The sequence below is a fragment of the Pipistrellus kuhlii genome, unplaced genomic scaffold (genome assembly GCF_014108245.1).
Source record: "Pipistrellus kuhlii isolate mPipKuh1 unplaced genomic scaffold, mPipKuh1.p scaffold_m20_p_9, whole genome shotgun sequence".
Taxonomy (NCBI): Eukaryota; Metazoa; Chordata; class Mammalia; order Chiroptera; family Vespertilionidae; genus Pipistrellus; species Pipistrellus kuhlii.
The window spans coordinates 43,340,377-43,355,628 of NW_023425595.1; the positions used below are offsets into that span (position 1 = coordinate 43,340,377).

At 43.5% G+C, this 15,252-nt stretch overlaps 1 pseudogene; it reads right to left on the minus strand.

Moving 5' to 3' along the window:
- Positions 1–693: 693 nt before the first annotated feature.
- On the minus strand, positions 694–14,913 carry LOC118713740 (annotated as a pseudogene).
- Positions 14,914–15,252: the final 339 nt, after the last annotated feature.

The window sequence follows — 15,252 nt, forward strand, 5'->3', positions numbered from 1 at the left end:
ATGTCTTCTTCCCTCTTAGGGATGTGCTGTCTCATGGGTAGAACTGGGATTCCCCAGACCAAACCCAAGTGGGCAAAGAGCTACTCAGTTCTTCAGAGAGGAGCTACAAGTAGAATCTATGGGCACAGCCCAGCTGGTGAAATTTGAGAAAATCCTAAAATTTATAAATACCGGTGGAACAAAAAGTAAGTTTACAGTTGTTCATATGGGAAGTAATGCAATAATTAATAAATAATCATATGAGAATAAATTCTGTGTTTCATGTACTCACAACCATAAACCTACTTTTGCCCCACCCTGCAAATGTCTTCCTTTTGCCAAATTCTTTTTATCAACATGCATACATTCATCTAACAAGAATTGACTGCATACCAACCACATGCCATCACTGTGCTAGTTTCAGAGAGCATTACCATGAATAAGGTACAGATCCTGCCATAAGGAAGTCATCTTTGAACATGAGGAATACTGGTAAGCAGTCAGTTGTAATACAAGGTGGCATACTATCACAGAGGCTGACACAAAGCATTGAGATGCAGAAAAAGGAATGGAAAAGTCGGTCTATGGCCAGGCTCCAAGAGAAAAGTAAAGATGTTTATTAGGAAAGATGTTTGGAAAAGTAAAGATGTTTATTGGTAAAGATGTTTGAAAATAAACAAATGAAAAACAGGCGACACCTTTTCTGATTTGTCTTCCTGCCAAAATCCCTTCACTCCTCCTGTAGGCACTTTCAGACAAAGTCTATGATGACCCAACCACATGATGGTCCTCTTTCTGGTATGGATCACATGTTGTGCACAGGAAACATCCCTTCCCCTAAAAATGTTGGGTGTGCAATCCAAATCCACCCAGCACTCTCTCCTGGTTCCAGCACCTAGATAGCAAGTCACTTTCTCAGGCATGGCTAGGACACCAGCTCTCTGTGTCTCCCTCCTACAGGGACCATCTTTCAGTGTTCTACCGCAGCACTTCCAGCATCCCCTGAAGGCAGGGAGAAGTCTCAGCTCTCTCCAAGGGAACCTCTTCTCCATCCTCTCCCTGCTGTGCTCTCTCTGATCTTTTCCCCTATTCTTGGTCTGGATGAGGACCAAGACCGAAGGCACATGAACCTTTTTCCGTGAAAACCTGCATCTTGGGGTGTGCTGACATACTTATTTTTTTTAATCTTATATATATTTTTTTAAGCATCCGACATCTTTTTAATGACAAAGTAGGATGGGAGTTAGTTCTAGTAGCTGTGGCTGGCACATTGGTGTCTTGGCTCTCAAAGCTCTGGCCTTTGGAGATAGATAGGGTTTGATGTGCCTGTGAGGGGTTCCTGGGGCCTTGCCGAAGTGCCTTTCACTTCTTGGCTCTTTGGAGAACCAGAAAGTAGGATGGTGCCACAGCCCTGTGGGAGTCCAGGGCCAGCTGGCTGAAGGTGAGGATCTTGCCCCTGGTACTGCTGCTGACATGAAGTGCGCACACCTTCATTTGGGCACCTCCTGCATACACATCGTCAGTGATAGACCCTACAACCACAGCAGTTTTGCCTCCCAGCCAGGCAGCTTCATCTTCCAGATCATCCAGGCAGCCACTTGGTGCAACTCATGAACAACCTCTTCAGCATCACTTGGTTGATGGTGGAGTTGGTACGTCTGACAAGAAACCTGTACGGCTTGACCAGCAGTCTTAGGTAGATGTCCTGGCTCTTGGGGTTCTTGTGCCCCACCTTTCTGGTCCTTGTTGTGGCAGATGTCCATGACAATGATGGTTCCTCCTGTTCCGGGTCAGAAAGTTTATTTTTGAAACTTCATGTTTATCGTATTGTGATCCCAGGTGAACTAGTGGCAAAAAAAAAATAAATAAATAAATAAAAAATCTCATTCCAAGAACTCATTATGTCATAACAGCCTGTTCTAGGAATGGCATCTTCCAGGATATTCAACTGAGCTATGTCCTACTTGAAAAAACAGGCAGGGGACTGCTTGAGGGCCCATTATTCCCAAGACCCAGTGTATGGTCCTCACCAGCTAAACTTTTGAGCCAGCACATCACTAACCTTATGTCACCTCCATGGAAATCTGTCCCCAGGATCTGAACAGCCAAATTCTGAGTCCTGTGTAAGACATGAAAACTGAGTCACACAGTGGTGACTCACCAGTGAGAGGCCACACAATGAGTCAGGCAGAGAAGGACTGGGACAAGCTTTTTAAATCTGAATTCTCTAGATTGCTTCTAGAGAACCACCCTTACAGGGGAGAAGGCGTCAGGGCAAATGGGTGGGAATGCAGGTCAAGATGCCACACTCAGCATCTGAGGACGATGATGTATGTTAGCTTTTTGCACAGCTCATCTATTGTAAAAAACTTTTTTTTTTCAATTGATGTTAATATTGTTTTGGAATTCCCAACCCAACTTACTGATCATAAATTCATAAATCACAGCTGGCCTGCTGCCTACCCTCCGTGACTCATCCTGGTCATTTCATTATTCTTTAGTAATGGCTTGCATTAGCGTTTATGAAACCCTGGATGCAGGACTGTCAGGGGAGATGGGGTGATATAGAGGAATGGTTAAGAACACAGGCTTGCTTATTGCACAAACCTGGGTTTGAAACCTGACATCACATTTGATGGCATCTTGGACAAGTCACTTGCTTAGTTTTTGCCATCATTAAAATAGAAATAATGGCGAGCTTGAAGAGCTACATGGAGGAGTACTAGTAAATGAGATGCCATTGATAAATGGCCCAGGATGTAGTACATGCTCTGTGATTGGATAAACATTATATTATTATTTATTGAGAATTTATGTTTCCATTGATGATTGCTTTCCCCTCACAATTTTGTTATTTGATTACAAATAATTTGGGGACAGAAAAAAAATTAAATTTGTGCCAATATGCAAAAAAAATAAATAAAAAAAATCAAACATCAGGAAGACTCTAAACCACTCACAGCTTACAACTCCTTAAGAGAAGGCCCACAGTTGGTCCATTTTATATCGGCATGTCCTGGCAAAAAGTGTTTGGAGAGCAGCTACAAATATATAAAAGGCTGAATAATGTGTATGTTCACACTAAACATTGTTGATTTGTGTCATGCACATTTGGACATGTTCATTCATCAAAGAAGAATCTGTGTGTACAGCTCTGCACTAGACATCGTCTGAGGCACAACTTGGCTGTCCACACACCAATCAACAGAAAAGCAAGCACACCCTCTGGTACAGAGGGATCCAAGGCCACAAAGTAACCAGTAAGGTTAGGATGGTCCTGAAAAAAAGAGTTTCTGCAGCAGAACCAGGAAGTGGGACTTGAGAGAATTTGTGGAATCTACCAATAGATAGAATGATGGGGGCGGTGGGGGTGGGGGGTGGATCAGGAAATAGGAGAAGCACCAACAAAAGCCTGGAGGCCACCCGTGCCAGACACTGAAGGGAGGGCAGCGAGGGAGGAGTTTGTGAGAACTGAGGGGGAAAAGTGAAGACCTCGGAGAGAAACCATTTTCACCCATTGGAGACTGTTTTGCTGCCATGCTGAGGCCCTGGGATCGATCAATTTGCCCCTTCCTGGATGAGGAGTGAGCTTGCTTGGCCCCTTGCTGGGTCTGAGAGGGACAAGACAGGAGTGGGATAGATGGGGCTATTGATGAAAGTTTATGACCTTGGCCCAATCACTTCTCCACTCTGAGCCTGAATCACCTAGCCCATGAAATAAGGGGTCGACCTGAGCAGAGGTTCTCACAGGTTAGTGTGTAGATGAGTTGCGGAGAGAATGTGTCTAAAATGCAGATTCCGGGCCCCAGCTACTAGATAGGTCTTCCTAGATTGGAGTGCATTTCACATGCATCCCCAGATGATTCTAGGAATTGCAGGCCTAGAGGAAAATGTCACAACCTTCTTTGAATGTGAGAATGTCCTTTTTTACATTAAAAAAAAATGTTGTAAACGTTCACCATACAAATGTAAATGTATTTTTATGTTGGTTGTTTGAGAAAATAGTAACAATTAAAAGCTATAATAAATTCAGTAACATTTTGAGATGCACTTGTAATTTGTTCATCTCAACAAGGGCATGGATGTTTGGAAATAGTATTATACGTGATGGAGATGTACTATTTCTTCAGAATCTAGACACTGTTTGGATTCGAGTATTAAAATCTAGAGACACCCAGGTATATAGCTCACAAATTGAAAGCCACTGGCCTAAATTATCTGTAAATCTCCTTCTCAAAACTAATAATCTACAATTCTAATCTGAGGCCTTATGGCTAATTGGCTAAATACTGGTTCTTTTTGCCTGCCCAAAAGAAGTTTAATAGAAATCTTGGTTGAGCAAGAACCATGGCCTCAAGTAATCCTGGCAAAGGAAAAAAAAAGGAAGTACTTTGTTCTCTCCCCACTCCCCATACATCCATTTTTATCCACTGATTTGCAAGAGGGTTGGGAAATTCAGGGGGAGAGGGAGAGACTTGAATCTTATTTACCTATGAGGTTTAAATACATAGAACCATCAGATAAGAGAGCCAGTTTTGCCAAGAGGAACTATGGATTCTCCTGAACTGAATCATCCATCACAGGAGAGGGGCTCTGCTGGCAGCCAGGCCCGGTACAGCTAGGACTGGAGGGAAGCCACGCCTCCAGAACTACTCTGTGAGCTGACCTCAGACCTTGGGCCTCCTGCCCGGGATGCACAGCTGGAAGAGGAATCTGTGTTTGAACTTAAACAGGTCTTTTACTTAACACACCACCTCTGAGAGGCTGGAGCTGTGGAGCCCTGGTGGAGGGTGACGCACAGAAGCTTTCTCTTTCTCTCTTCATGCGGGCAGGGCAGCACCTGGCCTCCAGCAGCAGCTGCAGTGTTTGGCAAGAAACCAGCACCAGCCCTGATTCTTGGAAACATGTGAGCTTTCTGGGTTTCTCAGAAATATTTCAGAGGGGTTTATATATATCAATGACTGGTCTTAGTACATTCAAGCACTAGAGACTTGGGTATCACACATAAATGTGATGCCTTGGTGATGTCAGGGATGTTCAGATCATCTCTCTATATAAAGGGCTAATATAATAAGTGTCCCCCCAGCTGTCCAACTTGTTGCTATGATGAGCACTGACCACCAGGGAAGATGCTCAACACAGGAGCGGCCGTGATGCGCACAGAGAAATGGCACCGCAGACCTGGAGCCCACAAAGCAATGCTGGGCTTCTCCTAAGTGGGACACAGGCCCCACCCACCACCACCCCTGAGTGACAGCCCACCAAATTGCAGCCAACGCTGCCAAGACCCCATGGCACAAAATGTGGTCCACAGCCCAACCCAGGCCAGAAGCAGTCATTGTGAGCATCCTGTAATTACATCACATAGCAATACCCAGCTTCCTCTCCTAGTGACTAGCCTTCTTGCAGTTACTTCAGCTCAGGAACATGACTTGCTTTATAGCCAGGTAGAAACATTCTACACTTTAATCAAATGTCTGTGAAGCATTTTCCCGTGTCTTATCTCATTTGATCCTCACAGAAGTCCTGGAGTAGGTAGATAGGAGACTTGGTGGAATCCTATTTTCCTTTCATTAGCCAGAAAATGAAGATTTGGAAAGCTTAGAAACTTGACCCAACTGAAAAGAAGTAAGAAATGGCGGACCTTGAAAATGACTTCAGATTTTCTCACTGTGCAGAATATACTCAAACACTGCTGTAGTTAAATATTTCACCCTTTCTTCTCCCTGCATGATCTACAATAATAATCTTCTTTGTGTTGATATTTACTGCTGTGTTGCTGACAATTACCTGAAAGAGAAGTTGGGGTGCTTCACTGGGCTGGAAAAAGTTTAGCTAAATCAGAAAGCAGGTCTAATTAAGCAAGTTTGTATATATAAAACTGTTGTTGATACCAATCACACGTGTGCATTTCAATATGTCATTGTTGATCGTGAATTTGGTTGACACTTCTATTATAGAGAAAGGGTGAACAGCAATATTAAAATATTTCTTCTACGTAGTTAATTTCCTTTCAATGTGCATGAATTGGTGCACCGGGCCACTAATAGAGATGTAAAGTTGGGAGCAAAGTTCATCAAAAGGCTGTGGCTTTGTTCTTTAGGTTCCTTTTGGTTTAATGGTCGTTCCGTATGGTGGTAAATGGACTCAGAAACAAAAGCCTGGTTCTCATGCCAGCAGCCAAGGCACCCATAGCTGCTATCTCTTTTTATGTCACTCATTCTCAGTTCAGGTGATGGAGGTATATCCAAGTGAACCTCCCCTCTTTAATGCTCATGACCTCTGCAGATGGCTTCTGGTTCCCTGGGTAATGGCTAGTTGTTTATCCTCGGAGCTGCAGGAGAGATACTGGGGATTGATGGCTGTGAACTCCACTGGGCTCAGAGGTATCCTCCCTCTCACTCTGCCAAATTGGGTCCACCCAGGCTTTTGGTGAGGGTAACTACAAAATATGTGCTGTGGCTGCTCAGAGTACTCTTAGAGTCCTGCCACAGAGATGTTAAGAAGGCAGCATAGCATCGATATAATGCAGATTCGGGAACCTGAAACACCTGGCTCTGAATCCCATTTCTGACACTGACCAGCTGTTCAGACTTGCAAAAATCACTTAACCTCTCTGAGCGTGGTTTCATCATTTGTAAACTGGACTTGATAACCCCTACCTTACAGGGTTGTTGCTCACAACAATTTTGTATTTTAGGTGCCTGGCACAGTCATTGCTCAGGCAATGTGATGGTGTTAGGATATCAGACAGGGACATGTATTACAGAGCCTGCACCACTCAATGTATCCCCATTCCTTTATTCCCATTATGCTAGGCAGCATCTTGGCACTTGGATATAAAGATGCATGAGGCTCACCTCTCATCTTGTTTCCCCTTCCTCATGCTAGGACTGATCAGTCTCCTTCCTGGGGGCACAAACTGGGTAGAACCTTTTTTGCCTCTGAGTAGGGCTCATTCTGGATGCTTCGGACTCAGGTTGTCCTAAGAATTAAAGTAACATGGCCATGGGACTTAAACAACAGATTGGTGTGGGGCTGGAAAGCCATCAGCAGAAATGTGAGGACAAGATCTTGATTGAATAGTTGTGGCCAATATTCTTGAAACATCTTTTCTCTGTTCTTAGGGTGAGGAGGAGGAGTTCTCACCCCAGATCATGAGGGAGTAAAAATCCGATCTTCATTGTGGGGAGGAACCAGCCTTTCCAGGCAATCCAGGCTGAGGCAGGATCTTCCCAGCACTCAGAACTGGGCTTTGGGCACCAGAGGGGCTGCCAATTGTTAACAGAAACCACTAGATTTTTCTACCCTCTCTTCCAGGCAAAGGCATGCTTCTTCATGTAGAAAGCGAATACTCCACCTCCTCATAGCCACATTTATGGAACACCTATTCACTAGACATTGGGCTAGGAGCCACCAACATTCAGAGCCAATCTTCTCCCTGGTCTAAACTTCAGTCCCCCTCACCTGATTTCTTGCTGCATCTTTAATTGAGAAAATAGATCCCACCAGGCAAGTGTGTTTCACTCATTGCAGAAGTCAGAGTCCAACCAGAAAACAGCTCTCTAATCTAAGCATTTAAAACAGAGGGGATCTAATTCCAGAAAATGGCTACGGAAGAGAAAGAAGAAGACACCACACAGGAGGTGATGAGGCCACCCAGAGGGTAACCTCAACTGCTGGCAGACTCAGCCAATGGGGGGTGGGGGTGGGGGGTGTCGCATTCCCCAAGCCGAGGTGCTGGTCTCACTTGCTGAACCCAGACTATGGTGGACATGCCTGAAGGAAGCTGGTGCCAAGGCGGGGAAGTGGCTGCTTTGGACATTTCACCCAAAAAAGGAGGGAGAAGAAATACCCCTGTTTCTCTTTTCCTCCTACCCTACAACCTTCTATCAGGAGCTCCCACTGACCACACCCAGATGAAGGCCAGTTGATACGGGAACCGGGAGGTACAGTCTGTGTCCCGTGCCACATAGAATCAAGCAAGGGGAAGGCATGGGACATCATCAAGGGCAAGCAGACCTAGGACAGGAACATTCACATTACTTTATATAGTCCATACAGAAACAGTCACCCACTCGGGTCAGAATTACTGCTATCCCATTTCCCTGATGAGGAAATTAAGGTTTCAATTAGTTAAAAAAAGATTGCCCCTGGGCCCTGAATGCAGACACATTTGGGCATCTGTTTAAGTTCTGTCCAAGATTTAAACTCTCAAATCCTGTTTTCTCTCTTGATGGGAGAGCTGGGTAAGTTTTTATGGAAGTTAGCCAAATATATCTTTAGAGTAAATAAGAGGTTTTTAATTTAATTTTTGAAAACCACAATTAATGTGGAATGCATGCATTCCAAAGAGCCATCAGCTAACTAAAACAATCCAGTGGCCTGTTGGAGCTTGACAGCTGGTCAGCCTTGGAGAATAAGTGCAGGGCCTCCAGGGACCACACTGTAGCGGGGATGGAACACCATCAGGGTCAGCTCTGTGTCCGGCCAAGGCTACCCGAGCTCTCACCAAGTCCTATGAACATTTCTGCCCATGTCCCTGCAGGGCAACATTGCTCTGGAGTTCCCACAACTGCACTAGTGATCCTGAAGCTACAACATGACCCCACAAGCCCCTTCCTCCCGGAAGCCTCTCTGGTCCCCACATCAGGCCATTTGTAATTCCTCTCCTCTCCCCTCAGCATTCTGGGCTTCTCTGATCATGGAAATTGACACAACACTGCTTTGTTGTGGTCCATGCTCTCATTTCCTGCCCCCGTAGGTTGTGAGCTCCGCCAGGGTATGGCCCTGAATTTGCCCTGTGCTGAGCACAGCACGGAACACATGGTAGACATGCAATGGAAACTTGAGAAATGAATGTGCAGAGAGACATGTAAGAACCCAGGATATTCTTAGCAGCATGGTTCACCGGAAAGAATGTGCAATCAAGTGTCCACTCGACTTATTATAGAATTCATCCCAGGTGTGCTACTCACACGATGTGCAATCTTGGTAATCACTTGAAGTCTATAGTCCAGTGTTTTCTCTAAAAAATGAGATTTAATGTTACCTTCTTTACCGGGTTGCTGTGGCTGCTGTTTAAAGAAAGCCCTGCTCAATAACTATCATTTCCATTCTCCCTCGATATTTTAAGAGAGTAAGTCTTCACTTGACATTGATAGGTTTGGCAACTTTTAGCAAAACAATGAAAAAGGGAAATCAATTTTACCATAGGCTAATTGATATAAATGAGAGTTAAAGTTTCTGTGGCATCTCATCAAGTTATAACAAAATGACTTTGAATGAAACAACATTGTTTGAGCACCTCTTCTCCCCTAAAATGATTATGGGTAACAGAATTAACCATTAGCACATGATACTGCATTTTTGCTTTAGTGGACAATCTTATTAATACAATGATGCAATATGGATTGACTACTTACTGTGCAATAGACAGTGTTGCAAAGTGGCTAAAAGTATGGGCTTGTAGTCAGATTGCCTGGATTGAATTCTGGTTGTCTTAATTTCATCTGTAAAATAGGCATGATAATCTTACCTATGTAATCATATAATCAGAAAGTACCTGGGCTTAGAGTCAGCATTCAAGAAAGATTAAGTATCATCATTCTTATAAGCCAAGCAATTTCCCCAGTATTTTCCTCACATGACCTCACCCAATCTTCACAACAGCGTTATCAAGTAGCCATTGTCATTCCCATTTAACCAGAAGGAAACCCTCTTAGGGAGGTTATGCAGTTTCCCAAAGGTTAGCCATGTTGGTTATTGGCAGAACTCACAGCTCTTTGCCATTAACTGCCTCCTCTTTACTCTTTTTTTTTTTATTTTTAATATATTTTTATTGATTTCAGAGAGGAAGGGAGAAGGAGAGAGAGATAGAAACATCAATGATGAGAATCATTGATCAGCTGCCTCCTTCACACCCCACACTGGGGACTGAGTCCACAGCCCAGGCATATGCACATGACCAGGAATTGAACCGTGACCTCCTGGTTCAGAAGTGGATGCTCAACTACTGAGCCACCCCGACTGGGCTCCTCTTTACTCTTTGAAGTAAAGATAGATTTGATGAATTTTTATAAATGGCCACAATTGTTTTTGTTCAATCATAATAACAGGAATAATAATCCCTTAAAATTTGTGCAATATTGCAGTTTACCATACAAACTGCTTTCTCGCATGAGCCTCACACTAGAATACTGATATGAGTATTTGTTTGAAAATATTTAATTCTTCAAAAGAAGAAAACATATTAGATAAATGAAATTCATAAAAATATATTAGAAATGATGTCTATTTTAGTTTATTATAGCTATAATATTGTAGCACATGTATATTTAACATAGAAAGGGATGAAAGGACCAAGAGATATATAATATTTATGAGGCAACATTATAATGGCACCTGTGCCCTGAATATATATATGCATGAGACCGATGAGGCATTAAATATTCTGGGTGCACTAAATATACAAAAGCAATCAATATTCATGAGGCCTTGATTCAGCCATACACTGAGGACACCCATCAGGCTCCATGCGTCCTCTGCCAGTGCTAGGCTGCAACTCATGGCCGCTCAGAAGGCTCATTGGCAAACTACACAGGGCCTGGTATTTTTGTCCCTGTGTCTTCCCAATACAGCAAGTGTGTGTTCTTGGCCAGGCAATCTGCATCTGCAGACTCCTTAGCTTGAACTTCAACTCTGATTTTGTAACCAGACCACCAGTGAAGTAGGCTGATGTGGCCAAGAGAGACAACCTAGGATTCAGGTAGTGTGGACCTTCCAGCCCACTCACACTCTGTCATAGAGTGCTAATGCATCTCACCTGCTTCTCACTGCATTTTTAATTAATTTACAACCTGTGTGATGTAAGCATTTTAATTTTATTATTGGGCCTTTCTGTTCTGTGACCTCTGGTAGAGAGTACCATCTTTGGAGGCTACCATTGCATCAAGGTAATTCCTCCCATGATAAATGGTGAGAGGTAGAGAGTAAAGATCCTTTGTTATAGATCACATGTGTGAAACACAAGGCCCGCGGGCCAAATCTGTCCCACCAGGCCTTGCAATGTGGCCCGCACCGCGCTGTCATCACTGCACTCCGCTGCGTTTCCATCACAATGACAGTTTATGACTGTTCAGTAAACCATTCGGCCCGCGATTTAGGCTGGATTTTAGATTTTGGCCCCTTCTCTGATTGAGTTCGACACCCCTATTATAGATAAAGAAATTAAGAAACATAAAGAGTATGTTATTTATCCAAGGTCACACAGCTATTAAGTGGATTAATTGGAATTCACACACAGGTTTCTCCAGCTCCAAGCCTAGTTCTTTTTATTCTAAACAAGATCCTCATGCCAACAACAGATTAGAAGGTACTATAAAAAATGAATTGGATTTCCTTATTGGCCCTTGAAAGGCAGGAAAGAAGAATTTCAAGGCTGTTCTGAGCAGTGGTGTCTGGACAGAGCAAGTTGTCACTTTAGCAAAAGCCTTATTTTGATTGAGCCACACTCAGTGGGCATGCCCATGCTTGGAATGTCCTTCAAAGGGGTTTCAGATGTACAGTCAGCCTCCTCTGTTCCTTATTGATTCTGTAAACACTGTCTCCTTATGGGCAAGGTCCCAGCAAACAGACACGTAGAGACTCTGACACTGTTAGGAATGAAGTCCAGAAAAAGCGAAGGCTTGAGCCAGAAAGTGTTCCATTGTCTTTGTGTCCTTTCTAAAACTGGATTCCTTGCCAGACAATGTCACCCTCAAAGACTTGACTGGTGTGTTTGCTCTGGCTCTTTTAACTGTTGACTTTTAGATAGACTCTAGTTTGGCTTAGATATAAAACCTGCTTTCTCCAAATTAATAGTTAACTCAAATAAGCACTTTTTGGTCTTCATTCCCTCCTTTACTACCTTTCAAACCATGCGCACACAAGCTTTGCTGGCCAAAAGGATTTGTGGGCTGTGACCAAGGCCTTCTAGAGAGGGAAGGCTCTCTAGGAAGGGCAGGACCAGACACCCTATTTCATCCGGGTCAATGCTCAGGCTCTTGTGGAAACATCAGTCTTTTCAGAGGAGGAAATGGATCGGTTTCAACAGAACCTTGCAAATAATTTTTAGTAATCATTAGGTTCCCAAGTGTGTAACTTTTCTGCACATTGACACTTGCTTTGCTCTTGTTCCCATTTCATTTGAGCCATATGACCCTTTCCATTGCTCACTAAATCACTAGATTAGAAAAACATCACAATAATGACAACATGTGGTTATGAAGCACTGTAGCTATTAACATGGAAAATAAACACAATACAATCCTGTGTATGGTATTTTAAACTATAATTTCATGCATCTGTGCAGGTATACATATAAACAAAAAAAAAGTCTTGGAGAAGTAATAAGATGCTTAAACACACTTATGGAGAAATCATAAGTAATTTTACTTAATTTTTTTTTATAACTCTCTGTTTTCCTTTAACTCTTATAATCACCTTTCATTGCTTTTTAGTGTTTATTTTTTTAAAAAGCTTTTTTATTTACATTTTAAATAGAAATAAAAATACTTGACAAGGCCTTTAATGTTACCAGGGAGCTTTTCAAAAGCTAAACAATCTCAGCTGAACTACATAACAGCCCTGGGAAGTCAGTATCATCTTTATAGCCACTTTATAGATGGCTCAGTCTATTGTGTACAAGGTTACACAGCTACTAAGTAGTAAAACTGAGAGGCGAAGACAGATGTTTTTGACGTCAAAGCCCATGTACTTTCCACTCTGCCATAGCTGCCCTCTGTAAGCACTTTCATCATGTGTCCTGGTTTCCATCAACAAGGCTCTGTGGCATGGCACTCCATGGAGGTGCAAAGATGAAAATCCTGCCCCCCAGGAACTCACAGCAGAATAGGGGTTCTCAGTCCCAGCTGCTCATTAGATTCACCCTGGGCCAGTTTTAAATCTTTGTAGGCCTGGGCCATATGTCAGCAGTTCTTTAAAACTCCTCAGATGATTCCAATGTGCAGACAAGATGAGGACAACTGATTTACCAGGAGCTGGCACACCCATAAAAGCACAGATCCCATGAGAGAGAATAGGTACTCGATTATGACTATTCCCTGCTTTGTATCCAGTAATGGCTTCCTGGTACTTAATGGGTCTTTGGCATATGGATCTCTTTGCACGGACGTCATGAGCATTGAAGACTATACATTTAAGACCATAAACTATAAACACCTTTTAATGTTTAACTTAAAATTAATTGAAAATAGCTTTTTCGCCGAAACTGGTTTGGCTCAGTGGGTAGAGTGTCCGGCCTCTGGACTGAAGAGTCCTGGGTTCGATTCTGGTCAAGGTCATGTACCTTGGTTGCGGGCAGATCCCCAGTAGGGGATGTGCAAGAGGCAGCTGATTGATGACTCTCTCTCTCATCGACGTTTCTAGCTCTCTATCCCTCTCTCTTTTTCTCTGTAAAAAAAATCAATAAAATATATTTTTTTAAAAAGAAAATAGGTTTTTCATCCTCTAACTGAACATGTAGTTTGGCAGTACAGTGTAGCAAAGAGAGGTCTAGACCTGAGACTCTGAAGACAAACTCAGCCCTGACTCAGGATATAAAAAACTGTGATTTGGGACCAGTCATTTTGCTCTGGGTCTCAGTTTCTTCCTCTACAAAAGGATTGAATTAGATGCTGCCTTACAATCCCTCCAGGTCAAATTTCCTGTGATTCTCTATCATGTAACTCTAGATTGCCAACAAAGCAGGTAGTCTGAGACAGATAATGAACTTAAAACCTAGCATTTTCAGTTCTCTATTACTACATTACAAATCGCCTCAAAACTGAGTGGCTTAAAACAATGGTGTATTTTTTTTCTTTTTTTTTTGATTATGTAGAATGGCTGGGAGGTTCTTCTGCTGGTTTTGCCTGAACTCATAGGTGCAGCTGCAGGCAGAGGGAGCTCAGCTGAACCTGTAGCGCTACCCAACTGGCGGTGCTGGCTGTGGGCCGGAGAGCCTTAGTTCTGTTCCACGTGACTGTGACTTCTCATCCTCCAGGAGAGCCCGGACTTCCTCCTACCCTGGAATTCCAAGAGGGTCAGAGTAGAAGCTGCAAAGCCTCCTGGGCTCTAGGTTCTGGAACTCTCACAGTTCACTTCAGCCATAAGCTGTTAGTCAAAGTAAGTCATAGGATTATCCCAGATTCAGAAAAAAATAAAAAATAAAAAGAAAGGGGTGGAGCCATGGACTCCATCTCTTGATGAGAAAAGCTGCGATGACAGGTTGCAATGGGGCGTAGATACAGGGAGGTGTGATTCATGGATGGTCATTATTATAATGACCCTCTGTGCTGTTTTGCCTGAAGATGCCATATAATGTAGTGGCGAAGAGCACAGTCTTTGGACTCACACTCTCTGGGTTTAAATCCTGCTGCCGCCATTTACTTGTGGTATAGAACAAGGGACTTAATTCACTCTGTGCCTGTTTCCTCGTTGGTAATTCGAGAACAATAAAAGTGCCCACCTCATAAGGTGACCTTGATAAAGAAATGTGATCATGTCTGCATAAATGTGGTCATGTTGGCAAAACCCCTAACACACAGTAAACATGTCCTAAGAGCTCTCTGCTCTTATTACTGGCTCTGATTTTCTGCAGGAAGTGAGAGAGCTGCTTTAGTCCATATAAAGGCACCAACCCTTATCTTCCTCCTTCCTGACATTCCCCTGCTGAGACTGTGGCCCCCAGTTGCAAACCTGGGGGGTTAAAATTAACAAGCTAAGGGTTATTATTTAGCTCATTCACACACACAGCATCTCTCCATGAAAGACTCAGCCCTGGACACTGAACTTTAAACAAGGAATGTGACTTACGGCCTCCGTGGGAGGAGTGAGCTCTGGCATGAATGGCTCTTGTTTCCGGGTAGCCCCCGGCTCCACTGCCTGGCTGAGCATGGTTCAGGTGAGTGGGAATGTCAGCTCCCACCTGCACACAGCAAGCCACTACTTGCTGGTCTTGACTTCCACCTGGACTCATCTAACTGAGGTTTGGAGGGGCACTCAGGTCACTGGTGTGGTCCAACCTGTAAAGTACCTGAGGAACTCTACTCCCCAGGTCAAGCCTTACCTGGGACTTGTTCTCTGGAATATATGGCCTAAACTCTCCCCAAGGCAGTCCAACCATACTCAGCAATCTGACTTAGGGCTTTAGAGTCAGACAGTTATGGGTTCAAATCCCTGACACCTCCTTAGTGCAAGTGAGAAAACCTCACTGAGCCTCAGTTGTTTCCTCTG